The following is a 15728-nucleotide window of genomic DNA, read 5'->3' on the forward strand; positions in this document are numbered from 1 at the left end:
TGAATTAACAGAACACAGAGCAGTTTCTCAGAAAGCTTCTTTCCAGTTTTGAACGGAAGATATTTCCTTTTTCACCATAGCCCTCTATGGGCTTCCAAATATCCCTTTGCCAATTCCACAAGAACGGCCTTAGAGAAGGCTTCTTGAAGGGAAAGATGTAACTCTGTGAGATGAATTAACGGAACACAGAGCAGTTTCTCAGAAAGCTTCTTTCCAGTTTTGAACGGAAGATATTTCCTTTTTCACCATAGCCCTCTATGGGCTTCCAAATATCCCTTTGCCAATTCCACAAGAACAGCCTTAGCGAAAGGCTTCTTGAAGGGAAAGATGTAACTCTGTGAGATGAATTAACAGAACACAGAGCAGTTTCTCAGAAACCTTCTTTCCAGTTTTGAACGGAAGATATTTCCTTTTTCACCATAGCCCTCTATGGGCTTCCAAATATCCCTTTGCCAATTCCACAAGAACAGCCTTAGCGAAAGGCTTCTTGAAGGGAAAGATGTAATTCTGTGAGATGAATTGACAGAACACAGAGCAGTTTCTCAGAAAGCTTCTTTCCAGTTTTGAACGGAAGATATTTCCTTTTTCACCATAGCCCTCTATGGGCTTCCAAATATCCCTTGGCCAATTCCACAAGAACAGCCTTAGCGAAAGGCTTCTTGAAGGGAAAGATGTAACTCTGTGAGACGAAGTAACGGAACACAGAGCAGTTTCTCAGAAAGCTTCTTTCCAGTTTTGAACGGAAGATATTTCCTTTATCACCATAGCCCTCTATGGGCTTCCAAATATCCCTTTGCCAATTCCACAAGAACAGCCTTAGCGAAAGGCTTCTTGAAGGGAAAGATGTAACTCTGTGAGATGAATTAACAGAACACAGAGCAGTTTCTCAGAAAGCTTCTTTCCAGTTTTGAACGGAAGATATTTCCTTTTTCACCATAGCCCTCTATGGGCTTCCAAATATCCCTTTCCCAATTCCACAAGAACAGCCTTAGCGAAAGGCTTCTTGAAGGGAAAGATGTAACTCTGTGAGATGAATTAACAGAACACAGAGCAGTTTCCCAGAAAGCTTCTTTCCAGTTTTGAACGGAAGATATTTCCTTTTTCACCATAGCCCTCTATGGGATTCCAAATATCCCTTTGCCAATTCCACAAGAACAGCCTTAGCGAAAGGCTTCTTGAAAGGAAAGATGTAACTCTGTGAGATGAATTAACAGAACACAGAGCGGTTTCTCAGAAAGCTTCTTTCCAGTTTTGAACTGAAGATAATTCCTTTTTCACCATGGCCCTCTATGGGCTTCCAAATATCCCTTTGCCAATTCCACAAGAACAGCCTTAGCGAAAGGCTTCTTGAAGGGAAAGATGTAACTCTGTGAGATGAATAAACAGAACACAGAGCAGATTCTCAGAAAGCTTCTTTCCAGTTTTGAACGGAAGATATTTCCTTTTTCACCATAGCCCTCTATGGGCTTCCAAATATCCCTTTGCCAATTCCACAATAACAGCCTTAGCGAAAGGCTTCTTGAAGGGAAAGATGTAACTCTGTGAGATGAATTAACAGAACACAGAGCGGTTTCTCAGAAAGCTTCTTTCCAGTTTTGAACGGAAGATATTTCCTTTTTCACCATAGACCTCTATGGGCTTCCAAATATCCCTTTGCCAATTCCTGAAGAACAGCCTTAGCGAAAGGCTTCTTGAAGGGAAAGATGTAACTCTGTGAGATGAATTAACAGAACACAGAGCAGTTTCTCAGAAAGCTTCTTTCCAGTTTTGAACGGAAGATATTTCCTTGTTCACCATAGCCCTCTATGGGCTTCCAAATACCGCTTTGCCAATTCCACAAGAACAGCCTTAGCGAAAGGCTTATTGAAGGGAAAGATGTAACTCTGTGAGATGAATTAACAGAACACAGAGCAGTTTCTCAGAAAGCTTCTTTCCAGTTTTGAACGGAAGATATTTCCTTTTTCACCATAGCCCTCTATGGGCTTCCAAATATCCCTTTTCCAATTCCACAGGAACAGCCTTATCGACAGGCTTCTTGAAGGGAAAGATGTAACTCTGTGAGATGAATTAACAGAACACAGAGCAGTTTCTCAGAAAGCTTCTTTCCAGTTTTGAACGGAAGATATTTCCTTTTTCACCATAGCCCTCTATGGGCTTCCAAATATCCCTTTGCCAATTCCACAAGAACAGCCTTAGAGAAGGCTTCTTGAAGGGAAAGAAGTTACTCTGTGAGATGAATTAACAGAACACAGAGCAGTTTCTCAGAAAGCTTCTTTCCAGTTTTGAACGGAAGATATTTCCTTTTTGATCATAGGCTTCTATGGGCTTCCAAATATCCCTTGGCCAATTCCACAAGAACAGCCTTAGCGAAAGGCTTCTTGAAGGGAAAGATGTAACTCTGTGAGATGAATTAACAGAACACAGAGCAGTTTCTCAGAAAGCTTCTTTCCAGTTTTGAACGGAAGTTATTTCCTTTTTCACCATAGCCCTCTATGGGCTTCCAAATATCCCTTTGCCAATTCCACAAGAACAGCCTTAGCGAAAGGCTTCTTGAAGGGAAAGATGTAACTCTGTGAGATGAATTAACAGAACACAGAGCAGTTTCTCAGAAAGCTTCTTTGCAGTTTTGAACGGAAGATATTTCCTTTTTCACCATAGCCCTCTATGGGCTTCCAAATATCCCTTTGCCAATTCCATAAGAACAGCCTTAGAGAAGGCTTCTTGAAGGGAAAGATGTAACTCTGTGAGATGAATTAACAGAACACAGAGCAGTTTCTCAGAAAGCTTCTTTCCAGTTTTGAACGGAAGATATTTCCTTTTTCACCATAGCCCTCTATGGCCTTCCAAATATCCCTTTGCCAATTCCACAAGAACAGCCTTAGCGAAAGGCTTCTTGAAGGGAAAGATGTAACTCTGTGAGATGAATTAACAGAACACAGAGCAGTTTCTCAGAAAGCTTCTTTCCAGTTTTGAACGGAAGATATTTCCTTTTTCACCATAGCCCTCTATGGGCTTCCAAATATCCCTTTGCCAATTCCACAAGAACAGCCTTAGCGAAAGGCTTCTTGAAGGGAAAGATGTAATTCTGTGAGATGAATTGACAGAACACAGAGCAGTTTCTCAGAAAGCTTCTTTCCAGTTTTGAACGGAAGATATTTCCTTTTTCACCATAGCCCTCTATGGGCTTCCAAATATCTCTTTGCCAATTCCACAAGAACAGCCTTAGCGAAAGGCTTCTTGAAGGGAAAGATGTAACTCTGTGAGACGAAGTAACGGAACACAGAGCAGTTTCTCAGAAAGCTTCTTTCCAGTTTTGAACGGAAGATATTTCCTTTATCACCATAGCCCTCTATGGGCTTCCAAATATCCCTTTGCCAATTCCACAAGAACAGCCTTAGCGAAAGGCTTCTTGAAGGGAAAGATGTAACTCTGTGAGATGAATTAACAGAACACAGAGCAGTTTCTCAGAAAGCTTCTTTCCAGTTTTGAACGGAAGATATTTCCTTTTTCACCATAGCCCTCTATGGGCTTCCAAATATCCCTTGGCCAATTCCACAAGAACAGCCTTAGCGAAAGGCTTCTTGAAGGGAAAGATGTAACTCTGTGAGATGAATTAACAGAACACAGAGCAGTTTCTCAGAAAGCTTCTTTCCAGTTTTGAACGGAAGATATTTCCTTTTTGATCATAGGCCTCTATGGGCTTCCAAATATCCCTTGGCCAATTCCACAAGAACAGCCATAGCGAAAGGCTTCTTGAAGGGAAAGATGTAACTCTGTGAGATGAATTAACAGAACACAGAGCAGTTTCTCAGAAAGCTTCTTTCCAGTTTTGAACGGAAGTTATTTCCTTTTTCACCATAGCCCTCTATGGGCTTCCAAATATCCGTTTGCCAATTCCACAAGAACAGCCTTAGCGAAAGGCTTCTTGAAGGGAAAGATGTAACTCTGTGAGATGAATTAACAGAACACAGAGCAGTTTCTCAGAAAGCTTCTTTCCAGTTTTGAACGGAAGATATTTCCTTTTTCACCATAGCCCTCTATGGGCTTCCAAATATCCCTTTGCCAATTCCACAAGAACGGCCTTAGAGAAGGCTTCTTGAAGGGAAAGATGTAACTCTGTGAGATGAATTAACGGAACACAGAGCAGTTTCTCAGAAAGCTTCTTTCCAGTTTTGAACGGAAGATATTTCCTTTTTCACCATAGCCCTCTATGGGCTTCCAAATATCCCTTTGCCAATTCCACAAGAACAGCCTTAGCGAAAGGCTTCTTGAAGGGAAAGATGTAACTCTGTGAGATGAATTAACAGAACACAGAGCAGTTTCTCAGAAACCTTCTTTCCAGTTTTGAACGGAAGATATTTCCTTTTTCACCATAGCCCTCTATGGGCTTCCAAATATCCCTTTGCCAATTCCACAAGAACAGCCTTAGCGAAAGGCTTCTTGAAGGGAAAGATGTAATTCTGTGAGATGAATTGACAGAACACAGAGCAGTTTCTCAGAAAGCTTCTTTCCAGTTTTGAACGGAAGATATTTCCTTTTTCACCATAGCCCTCTATGGGCTTCCAAATATCCCTTGGCCAATTCCACAAGAACAGCCTTAGCGAAAGGCTTCTTGAAGGGAAAGATGTAACTCTGTGAGACGAAGTAACGGAACACAGAGCAGTTTCTCAGAAAGCTTCTTTCCAGTTTTGAACGGAAGATATTTCCTTTATCACCATAGCCCTCTATGGGCTTCCAAATATCCCTTTGCCAATTCCACAAGAACAGCCTTAGCGAAAGGCTTCTTGAAGGGAAAGATGTAACTCTGTGAGATGAATTAACAGAACACAGAGCAGTTTCTCAGAAAGCTTCTTTCCAGTTTTGAACGGAAGATATTTCCTTTTTCACCATAGCCCTCTATGGGCTTCCAAATATCCCTTTCCCAATTCCACAAGAACAGCCTTAGCGAAAGGCTTCTTGAAGGGAAAGATGTAACTCTGTGAGATGAATTAACAGAACACAGAGCAGTTTCCCAGAAAGCTTCTTTCCAGTTTTGAACGGAAGATATTTCCTTTTTCACCATAGCCCTCTATGGGATTCCAAATATCCCTTTGCCAATTCCACAAGAACAGCCTTAGCGAAAGGCTTCTTGAAAGGAAAGATGTAACTCTGTGAGATGAATTAACAGAACACAGAGCGGTTTCTCAGAAAGCTTCTTTCCAGTTTTGAACTGAAGATAATTCCTTTTTCACCATGGCCCTCTATGGGCTTCCAAATATCCCTTTGCCAATTCCACAAGAACAGCCTTAGCGAAAGGCTTCTTGAAGGGAAAGATGTAACTCTGTGAGATGAATAAACAGAACACAGAGCAGATTCTCAGAAAGCTTCTTTCCAGTTTTGAACGGAAGATATTTCCTTTTTCACCATAGCCCTCTATGGGCTTCCAAATATCCCTTTGCCAATTCCACAATAACAGCCTTAGCGAAAGGCTTCTTGAAGGGAAAGATGTAACTCTGTGAGATGAATTAACAGAACACAGAGCGGTTTCTCAGAAAGCTTCTTTCCAGTTTTGAACGGAAGATATTTCCTTTTTCACCATAGACCTCTATGGGCTTCCAAATATCCCTTTGCCAATTCCTGAAGAACAGCCTTAGCGAAAGGCTTCTTGAAGGGAAAGATGTAACTCTGTGAGATGAATTAACAGAACACAGAGCAGTTTCTCAGAAAGCTTCTTTCCAGTTTTGAACGGAAGATATTTCCTTGTTCACCATAGCCCTCTATGGGCTTCCAAATACCGCTTTGCCAATTCCACAAGAACAGCCTTAGCGAAAGGCTTATTGAAGGGAAAGATGTAACTCTGTGAGATGAATTAACAGAACACAGAGCAGTTTCTCAGAAAGCTTCTTTCCAGTTTTGAACGGAAGATATTTCCTTTTTCACCATAGCCCTCTATGGGCTTCCAAATATCCCTTTTCCAATTCCACAGGAACAGCCTTATCGACAGGCTTCTTGAAGGGAAAGATGTAACTCTGTGAGATGAATTAACAGAACACAGAGCAGTTTCTCAGAAAGCTTCTTTCCAGTTTTGAACGGAAGATATTTCCTTTTTCACCATAGCCCTCTATGGGCTTCCAAATATCCCTTTGCCAATTCCACAAGAACAGCCTTAGAGAAGGCTTCTTGAAGGGAAAGAAGTTACTCTGTGAGATGAATTAACAGAACACAGAGCAGTTTCTCAGAAAGCTTCTTTCCAGTTTTGAACGGAAGATATTTCCTTTTTGATCATAGGCTTCTATGGGCTTCCAAATATCCCTTGGCCAATTCCACAAGAACAGCCTTAGCGAAAGGCTTCTTGAAGGGAAAGATGTAACTCTGTGAGATGAATTAACAGAACACAGAGCAGTTTCTCAGAATGCTTCTTTCCAGTTTTGAACGGAAGTTATTTCCTTTTTCACCATAGCCCTCTATGGGCTTCCAAATATCCCTTTGCCAATTCCACAAGAACAGCCTTAGCGAAAGGCTTCTTGAAGGGAAAGATGTAACTCTGTGAGATGAATTAACAGAACACAGAGCAGTTTCTCAGAAAGCTTCTTTGCAGTTTTGAACGGAAGATATTTCCTTTTTCACCATAGCCCTCTATGGGCTTCCAAATATCCCTTTGCCAATTCCACAAGAACAGCCTTAGAGAAGGCTTCTTGAAGGGAAAGATGTAACTCTGTGAGATGAATTAACAGAACACAGAGCAGTTTCTCAGAAAGCTTCTTTCCAGTTTTGAACGGAAGATATTTCCTTTTTCACCATAGCCCTCTATGGCCTTCCAAATATCCCTTTGCCAATTCCACAAGAACAGCCTTAGCGAAAGGCTTCTTGAAGGGAAAGATGTAACTCTGTGAGATGAATTAACAGAACACAGAGCAGTTTCTCAGAAACCTTCTTTCCAGTTTTGAACGGAAGATATTTCCTTTTTCACCATAGCCCTCTATGGGCTTCCAAATATCCCTTTGCCTATTCCACAAGAACAGCCTTAGCGAAAGGCTTCTTGAAGGGAAAGCTGTAACTCTGTGGGATGAATTAACAGAACACAGAGCGGTTTCTCAGAAAGCTTCTTTCCAGTTTTGAACGGAAGATATTTCCTTTTTCACCATAGCCCTCTATGGGCTTCCAAATATCCCTTTGCCAATTCCACAAGAACAGCCTTAGCGAAAGGCTTCTTGAAGGGAAAGATGTAACTCTGTGAGATGAATTTACAGAACACAGAGCAGTTTCTCAGAAAGCTTCTTTCCAGTTTTGAACGGAAGATATTTCCTTTTTCACCATAGCCCTCTATGGGCTTCCAAATATCCCTTTGCCAATTCCACAAGAACAGCCTTAGAGAAGGCTTCTTGAAGGGACAGATGTAACTCTGTGAGATGAATTAACAGAACACAGAGCAGTTTCTCAGAAAGCTTCTTTCCAGTTTTGAACGGAAGATATTTCCTTTTTCACCATAGCCCTCTATGGGCTTCCAAATATCCCTTTGCCAATTCCACAAGAACAGCCTTAGCGAAAGGCTTCTTGAAGGGAAAGATGTAACTCTGTGAGATGAATTAACAGAACACAGAGCAGTTTCTCAGAAAGCTTCTTTCCAGTTTTGAACGGAAGATATTTCCTTTTTCACCATAGCCCTCTATGGGCTTCCAAATATCCCTTTGCCAATTCCACAAGAACAGCCTTAGCGAAAGGCTTCTTGAAGGGAAAGATGTAATTCTGTGAGATGAATTGACAGAACACAGAGCAGTTTCTCAGAAAGCTTCTTTCCAGTTTTGAACGGAAGATATTTCCTTTTTCACCATAGCCCTCTATGGGCTTCCAAATATCTCTTTGCCAATTCCACAAGAACAGCCTTAGCGAAAGGCTTCTTGAAGGGAAAGATGTAACTCTGTGAGACGAAGTAACGGAACACAGAGCAGTTTCTCAGAAAGCTTCTTTCCAGTTTTGAACGGAAGATATTTCCTTTATCACCATAGCCCTCTATGGGCTTCCAAATATCCCTTTGCCAATTCCACAAGAACAGCCTTAGCGAAAGGCTTCTTGAAGGGAAAGATGTAACTCTGTGAGATGAATTAACAGAACACAGAGCAGTTTCTCAGAAAGCTTCTTTCCAGTTTTGAACGGAAGATATTTCCTTTTTCACCATAGCCCTCTATGGGCTTCCAAATATCCCTTGGCCAATTCCACAAGAACAGCCTTAGCGAAAGGCTTCTTGAAGGGAAAGATGTAACTCTGTGAGATGAATTAACAGAACACAGAGCAGTTTCTCAGAAAGCTTCTTTCCAGTTTTGAACGGAAGATATTTCCTTTTTGATCATAGGCCTCTATGGGCTTCCAAATATCCCTTGGCCAATTCCACAAGAACAGCCTTAGCGAAAGGCTTCTTGAAGGGAAAGATGTAACTCTGTGAGATGAATTAACAGAACACAGAGCAGTTTCTCAGAAAGCTTCTTTCCAGTTTTGAGCGGAAGGTATTTCCTTTTTCACCATAGCCCTCTATGGGCTTCCAAATATCCGTTTGCCAATTCCACAAGAACAGCCTTAGCGAAAGGCTTCTTGAAGGGAAAGATGTAACTCTGTGAGATGAATTAACAGAACACAGAGCAGTTTCTCAGAAAGCTTCTTTCCAGTTTTGAACGGAAGATATTTCCTTTTTCACCATAGCCCTCTATGGGCTTCCAAATATCCCTTTGCCAATTCCACAAGAACGGCCTTAGAGAAGGCTTCTTGAAGGGAAAGATGTAACTCTGTGAGATGAATTAACGGAACACAGAGCAGTTTCTCAGAAAGCTTCTTTCCAGTTTTGAACGGAAGATATTTCCTTTTTCACCATAGCCCTCTATGGGCTTCCAAATATCCCTTTGCCATTTCCACAAGAACAGCCTTAGCGAAAGGCTTCTTGAAGGGAAAGATGTAACTCTGTGAGATGAATTAACAGAACACAGAGCAGTTTCTCAGAAACCTTCTTTCCAGTTTTGAACGGAAGATATTTCCTTTTTCACCATAGCCCTCTATGGGCTTCCAAATATCCCTTTGCCTATTCCACAAGAACAGCCTTAGCGAAAGGCTTCTTGACGGGAAAGCTGTAACTCTGTGGGATGAATTAACAGAACACAGAGCGGTTTCTCAGAAAGCTTCTTTCCAGTTTTGAACGGAAGATATTTCCTTTTTCACCATAGCCCTCTATGGGCTTCCAAATATCCCTTTGCCAATTCCACAAGAACAGACTTAGCGAAAGGCTTCTTGAAGGGAAAGATGTAACTCTGTGAGATGAATTTACAGAACACAGAGCAGTTTCTCAGAAAGCTTCTTTCCAATTTTGAACGGAAGATATTTCCTTTTTCACCATAGCCCTCTATGGGCTTCCAAATATCCCTTTGCCAATTCCACAAGAACACCCTTAGAGAAGGCTTCTTGAAGGGAAAGATGTAACTCTGTGAGATGAATTAACAGAACACAGAGCAGTTTCTCAGAAAGCTTCTTTCCAGTTTTGAACGGAAGATATTTCTTTTTTCACCATAGTCCTCTATGGGCTTCCAAATATCCCTTTGCCAATTCCACAAGAACAGCCTTAGCGAAAGGCTTCTTGAAGGGAAAGATGTAACTCTGTGAGATGAATTAACAGAACACAGAGCAGTTTCTCAGAAAGCTTCTTTCCAGTTTTGAACGGAAGATATTTCCTTTTTCACCATAGCCCTCTATGGGCTTCCAAATATCCCTTTGCCAATTCCACAAGAACAGCCTTAGCGAAAGGCTTCTTGAAGGGAAAGATGTAATTCTGTGACATGAATTGACAGAACACAGAGCAGTTTCTCAGAAAGCTTCTTTCCAGTTTTGAACGGAAGATATTTCCTTTTTCACCATAGCCCTCTATGGGCTTCCAAATATCCCTTGGCCAATTCCACAAGAACAGCCTTAGCGAAAGGCTTCTTGAAGGGAAAGATGTAACTCTGTGAGACGAAGTAACGGAACACAGAGCAGTTTCTCAGAAAGCTTCTTTCCAGTTTTGAACGGAAGATATTTCCTTTATCACCATAGCCCTCTATGGGCTTCCAAATATCCCTTTGCCAATTCCACAAGAACAGCCTTAGCGAAAGGCTTCTTGAAGGGAAAGATGTAACTCTGTGAGATGAATTAACAGAACACAGAGCAGTTTCTCAGAAAGCTTCTTTCCAGTTTTGAACGGAAGATATTTCCTTTTTCACCATAGCCCTCTATGGGCTTCCAAATATCCCTTTCCCAATTCCACAAGAACAGCCTTAGCGAAAGGCTTCTTGAAGGGAAAGATGTAACTCTGTGAGATGAATTAACAGAACACAGAGCAGTTTCCCAGAAAGCTTCTTTCCAGTTTTGAACGGAAGATATTTCCTTTTTCACCATAGCCCTCTATGGGATTCCAAATATCCCTTTGCCAATTCCACAAGAACAGCCTTAGCGAAAGGCTTCTTGAAAGGAAAGATGTAACTCTGTGAGATGAATTAACAGAACACAGAGCGGTTTCTCAGAAAGCTTCTTTCCAGTTTTGAACTGAAGATAATTCCTTTTTCACCATGGCCCTCTATGGGCTTCCAAATATCCCTTTGCCAATTCCACAAGAACAGCCTTAGCGAAAGGCTTCTTGAAGGGAAAGATGTAACTCTGTGAGATGAATAAACAGAACACAGAGCAGATTCTCAGAAAGCTTCTTTCCAGTTTTGAACGGAAGATATTTCCTTTTTCACCATAGCCCTCTATGGGCTTCCAAATATCCCTTTGCCAATTCCACAACAACAGCCTTAGCGAAAGGCTTCTTGAAGGGAAAGATGTAACTCTGTGAGATGAATTAACAGAACACAGAGCGGTTTCTCAGAAAGCTTCTTTCCAGTTTTGAACGGAAGATATTTCCTTTTTCACCATAGACCTCTATGGGCTTCCAAATATCCCTTTGCCAATTCCTGAAGAACAGCCTTAGCGAAAGGCTTCTTGAAGGGAAAGATGTAACTCTGTGAGATGAATTAACAGAACACAGAGCAGTTTCTCAGAAAGCTTCTTTCCAGTTTTGAACGGAAGATATTTCCTTGTTCACCATAGCCCTCTATGGGCTTCCAAATACCGCTTTGCCAATTCCACAAGAACAGCCTTAGCGAAAGGCTTATTGAAGGGAAAGATGTAACTCTGTGAGATGAATTAACAGAACACAGAGCAGTTTCTCAGAAAGCTTCTTTCCAGTTTTGAACGGAAGATATTTCCTTTTTCACCATAGCCCTCTATGGGCTTCCAAATATCCCTTTTCCAATTCCACAGGAACAGCCTTATCGACAGGCTTCTTGAAGGGAAAGATGTAACTCTGTGAGATGAATTAACAGAACACAGAGCAGTTTCTCAGAAAGCTTCTTTCCAGTTTTGAACGGAAGATATTTCCTTTTTCACCATAGCCCTCTATGGGCTTCCAAATATCCCTTTGCCAATTCCACAAGAACAGCCTTAGAGAAGGCTTCTTGAAGGGAAAGAAGTTACTCTGTGAGATGAATTAACAGAACACAGAGCAGTTTCTCAGAAAGCTTCTTTCCAGTTTTGAACGGAAGATATTTCCTTTTTCACTATAGCCCTCTATGGGCTTCCAAATATCCCTTGGCCAATTCCACAAGAACAGCCTTAGCGAAAGGCTTCCTGAAGGGAAAGATGTAACTCTGTGAGATGAATTAACAGAACACAGAGCAGTTTCTCAGAAAGCTTCTTTCCAGTTTTGAACGGAAGATATTTCCTTTTTCACCATAGCCCTCTATGGGCTTCCAAATATCCCTTTGCCAATTCCACAAGAACAGCCTCAGCGAAAGGCTTCTTGAAGGGAAAGATGTAACTCTGTGAGATGAATTTACGGAACACAGGGCAGTTTCTCAGAAAGCTTCTTTCCAGTTTTGAACGGAAGATATTTCCTTTTTCACCATAGCCCTCTATGGGCTTCCAAATATCCCTTTGCCAATTCCACAAGAACAGCCTTAGAGAAGGCTTCTTGAAGGGAAAGATGTAACTCTGTGAGATGAATTAACAGAACACAGAGCAGTTTCTCAGAAAGCTTCTTTCCAGTTTTGAACGGAAGATATTTCTTTTTTCACCATAGCCCTCTATGGGCTTCCAAATATCCCTATGCCAATTCCACAAGAACAGCCTTAGCGAAAGGCTTCTTGAAGGGAAAGATGTAACTCTGTGAGATGAATTAACAGAACACAGAGCAGTTTCTCAGAAAGCTTCTTTCAAGTTTTGAACGGAAGATATTTCCTTTTTCACCATAGCCCTCTATGGGCTTCCAAATATCCCTTTGCCAATTCCACAAGAACAGCCTTAGCGAAAGGCTTCTTGAAGGGAAAGATGTAATTCTGTGAGATGAATTGACAGAACACAGAGCAGTTTCTCAGAAAGCTTCTTTCCAGTTTTGAACGGAAGATATTTCCTTTTCCACCATAGCCCTCTATGGGCTTCCAAATATCTCTTTGCCAATTCCACAAGAACAGCCTTAGCGAAAGGCTTCTTGAAGGGAAAGATGTAACTCTGTGAGACGAAGTAACGGAACACAGAGCAGTTTCTCAGAAAGCTTCTTTCCAGTTTTGAACGGAAGATATTTCCTTTATCACCATAGCCCTCTATGGGCTTCCAAATATCCCTTTGCCAATTCCACAAGAACAGCCTTAGCGAAAGGCTTCTTGAAGGGAAAGATGTAACTCTGTGAGATGAATTAACAGAACACAGAGCAGTTTCTCAGAAAGCTTCTTTCCAGTTTTGAACGGAAGATATTTCCTTTTTCACCATAGCCCTCTATGGGCTTCCAAATATCCCTTTCCCAATTCCACAAGAACAGCCTTAGCGAAAGGCTTCTTGAAGGGAAAGATGTAACTCTGTGAGATGAATTAACAGAACACAGAGCAGTTTCCCAGAAAGCTTCTTTCCAGTTTTGAACGGAAGATATTTCCTTTTTCACCATAGCCCTCTATGGGCTTCCAAATATCCCTTTTCCAATTCCACAGGAACAGCCTTATCGACAGGCTTCTTGAAGGGGAAGATGTAACTCTGTGAGATGAATTAACAGAACACAGAGCAGTTTCTCAGAAAGCTTCTTTCCAGTTTTGAACGGAAGATATTTCCTTTTTCACCATAGCCCTCTATGGGCTTCCAAATATCCCTTTGCCAATTCCTGAAGAGCAGCCTTAGCGAAACGCTTCTTGAAGGGAAAGATGTAACTCTGTGAGATGAATTAACAGAACACAGAGCAGTTTCTCAGAAAGCTTCTTTCCAGTTTTGAACGGAAGATATTTCCTTTTTCACCATAGCCCTCTATGGGCTTCCAAATATCCCTTTGCCAATTCCACAAGAACAGCCTTAGCGAAAGGCTTCTTGAAGGGAAAGATGTAACTCTGTGAGATGAATTAACAGAACACAGAGAAGTTTCTCAGAAAGCTTCTTTCCAGTTTTGAACGGAAGATATTTCCTTTTTCACCATAGCCCTCTATGGGCTTCCAAATATCCCTTTGCCAATTCCACAAGAACAGCCTTAGAGAAGGCTTCTTGAAGGGAAAGATGTAACACTGTGAGATGAATTAACAGAACACAGAGCAGTTTCTCAGAAAGCTTCTTTCCAGTTTTGAACGGAAGATATTTCCTTTTTCACCATAGCCCTCTATGGGCTTCCAAATATCCCTTTGCCAATTCCACAAGAACAGCCTTAGCGAAAGGCTTCTTGAAGGGAAAGATGTAACTCTGTGAGATGAATTAACAGAACACAGAGCAGTTTCTCAGAAAGCTTCTTTCCAGTTTTGAACGGAAGATATTTCCTTTTTCACCATAGCCCTCTATGGGCTTCCAAATATCCCTTTCCCAATTCCACAAGAACAGCCTTAGCGAAAGCCTTCTTGAAGGGAAAGATGTAACTCTGTGAGATGAATTAACAGAACACAGAGCAGTTTCCCAGAAAGCTTCTTTCCAGTTTTGAACGGAAGATATTTCCTTTTTCACCATAGCCCTCTATGGGCTTCCAAATATCCCTTTTCCAATTCCACAGGAACAGCCTTATCGACAGGCTTCTTGAAGGGAAAGATGTAACTCTGTGAGATGAATTAACAGAACACAGAGCAGTTTCTCAGAAAGCTTCTTTCCAGTTTTGAACGGAAGATATTTCCTTTTTCACCATAGCCCTCTATGGGCTTCCAAATATCCCTTTGCCAATTCCTGAAGAGCAGCCTTAGCGAAAGGCTTCTTGAAGGGAAAGATGTAACTCTGTGAGATGAATTAACAGAACACAGAGCAGTTTCTCAGAAAGCTTCTTTCCAGTTTTGAACGGAAGATATTTCCTTTTTCACCATAGCCCTCTATGGGCTTCCAAATATCCCATTGCCAATTCCACAAGAACAGCCTTAGCGAAAGGCTTCTTGAAGGGAAAGATGTAACTCTGTGAGATGAATTAACAGAACACAGAGAAGTTTCTCAGAAAGCTTCTTTCCTGTTTTGAACGGAAGATATTTCCTTTTTCACCATAGCCCTCTATGGGCTTCCAAATATCCCTTTGCCAATTCCACAAGAACAGCCTTAGAGAAGGCTTCTTGAAGGGAAAGATGTAACACTGTGAGATGAATTAACAGAACACAGAGCAGTTTCTCAGAAAGCTTCTTTCCAGTTTTGAACGGAAGATATTTCCTTTTTCACCATAGCCCTCTATGGGCTTCCAAATATCCCTTTGCCAATTCCACAAGAACAGCCTTAGCGAAAGGCTTCTTGAAGGGAAAGATGTAACTCTGTGAGATGAATTAACAGAACACAGAGCAGTTTCTCAGAAAGCTTCTTTCCAGTTTTGAACGGAAGATATTTCCTTTTTCACCGTAGCCCTCTATGGGCTTCCAAATATCCCTTTGCCAATTCCTGAAGAACAGCCTTAGCGAAAGGCTTCTTGAAGGGAAACATGTAACTCTGTGAGATGAATTAACAGAACACAGAGCAGTTTCTCAGAAAGCTTCTTTCCAGTTTTGAACGGAAGATATTTCCTTTTTCACCATAGCCCTCTATGGGCTTCCTAATATCCCTTTGCCAATTCCACAAGAACAGCCTTAGCGAAAGGCTTCTTGAAGGGAAAGATGTAACTCTGTGAGACGAATTAACAGAACACAGAGCAGTTTCTCAGAAAGCTTCTTTCCAGTTTTGAACGGAAGATATTTCCTTTTTCACCATAGCCCTCTATGGGCTTCCAAATATCACTTTGCCAATTCCACAAGAACAGCCTTAGCGAAAGGCTTCTTGAAGGGAAAGATGTAACTCTGTGAGATGAATTAACAGAACACAGAGCAGTTTCTCAGGAAGCTTCTTTCCAGTTTTGAACGGAAGAAATTTCCTTTTTCACCATAGCCCTCTATGGGCTTCCAAATATCCCTTTGCCAATTCCACAAGAACAGCCTTAGCGAACGGCTTCTTGAAGGGAAAGATGTAACTCTGTGAGATGAATTAACAGAACACAGAGCAGTTTCTCAGAAAGCTTCTTTCCAGTTATGAACGGAAGATATTTCCTTTTTCACCATAGCCCTCTATGGGCTTACAAATATCCCTTTGCCAATTCCACAAGAACAGCCTTAGCGAAAGTCTTCTTGAAGGGAAAGATGTAACTCTGTGAGATGAATTAACAGAACACAGAGCAGTTTCTCAGAAAGCTTCTTTCCAGTTTTGAACGGAAGATATTTCCTTTTTCACCATAGCCCTCCATG

Source organism: Chlorocebus sabaeus, chromosome 3 (assembly GCF_047675955.1).
Source record: "Chlorocebus sabaeus isolate Y175 chromosome 3, mChlSab1.0.hap1, whole genome shotgun sequence".
Taxonomy (NCBI): domain Eukaryota; kingdom Metazoa; phylum Chordata; class Mammalia; order Primates; family Cercopithecidae; genus Chlorocebus; species Chlorocebus sabaeus.